Source organism: Aphelocoma coerulescens, chromosome 3, assembly GCF_041296385.1.
Source record: "Aphelocoma coerulescens isolate FSJ_1873_10779 chromosome 3, UR_Acoe_1.0, whole genome shotgun sequence".
Lineage (NCBI taxonomy): Eukaryota > Metazoa > Chordata > Aves > Passeriformes > Corvidae > Aphelocoma > Aphelocoma coerulescens.
In genome coordinates this window covers 64711979-64713448 of record NC_091016.1, presented here as the reverse complement: position 1 = coordinate 64713448, position 1470 = coordinate 64711979, and positions in this window count along the sequence as shown.

Below are 1470 nucleotides of genomic sequence, written 5' to 3'. Positions count from 1 at the left end.
CTTCTCAGACAGTTTTACAGTCAAGTTCTGCAGGGAATACCAGAGCAGTGATTCATCGTTAAGGGCAGCCCATCCTCCCATCTCCAGGCCAGAACATTGGATTTCCCAAATGTGACAGTTTATAAAATACAGTCGGTGACGAGGCTCCATTTTCTGTGCTGTCAGTGTTCCGTGTATGTTTTTAAGGATTTCCAACCCAGAGATGGTGATTATTTTTTTCTCTTTATTCATAGGCATAAATTCAGGAGCTCCAGAAGCACTAAACAACATATATTAGGTGACAAATCAAAGCAGTCTTTGAAATCAATAGGAGAACCTGTACATAGCAAATTAGTTCTGTAATGAATTACATTCCAGGCCCTGGGCCCTTCTTGTGTGTAATCACTGCATTATCTCCTCCTGTAATGGTACAGAGTATGTGCCTGCACTGATTTGTAGGATATACTTGTGCTAAGAATTACACACTGGGTTCTTGTAGTTCAATTGACTCTTGGAGTTCATGGCAAAGCTTGCACAAACTGCAGTGGGACGATGGCTCAGGATGATAAATATGTATCAGTGCACAGCAGAGACACAAACTGCTATGCAGAAAATCACGGATATTTGCCACATATGGAAACTCTCATCTCATCATGATGACGTCCCTATGTAACTGAATTGCTGTAAGCGAGTGTAAACAGAAACTCGAGGGAGAAAACAGTGTCCTGGATGATGAAGATATCCATGTCCTGTGAGTGTGTACAGTCACACAGCAGATTCTTTGCCTAGTTAAGTTAATGGGAATCAACTCATCCTAAATATGCAAGGCTATCAACAACTGAACCCAAAAGACACAAGAAGCAAACACAGAGATACAGAATGGCACAATTCATTTTTCTGCAATAATTGTTTTTTCTAATCTTTCTGTATCCCAAAACAAAAATTCAGTTGTCACCTTAAATAAGTTTCCAGCAGTTACAGGGGCACACCAGGCTTTGAGACAAAACAAAAGCTCTCTTGCCCCTAAGACTCTTGGTCTTTACTCAAGAACATTAAAAAATAATAGAAACACATGGAGGCCATTTGAAAGATGAAGCCTCTTCAGCAGCGGTAGCACTTCAGATGATGAATGCTGCCATTTGAGTTTGGAAAGGCAACTTCAAAGTCAATGACATGATTACCTGGCTTGGTGCCCTGAAGGTCTTTCTCCCATCCTTGCTGTGTTTCTGTGCACAGGAAAGGTAAAATCATGCTCTGAGTCATGGCAATGCTATGAAGTCAACGACCAGTTCTGCTTCATTAAAACTATAATGAGTGTTGCTGGCCCTGGAAGTGTTGGTCAGTGCTTTGAGGCAAAGCTGTGTAGGTTCTTTTGGGGCAATTGGCCACAGCAGAGCCAGTGTGAGTATGTGGCCACCTCTGGTCTTTCGATGCACACTCCTAGCAAAGCAACTGCCATGTTCCAGGGTAAATCAAAGAGGAACCTCTGAG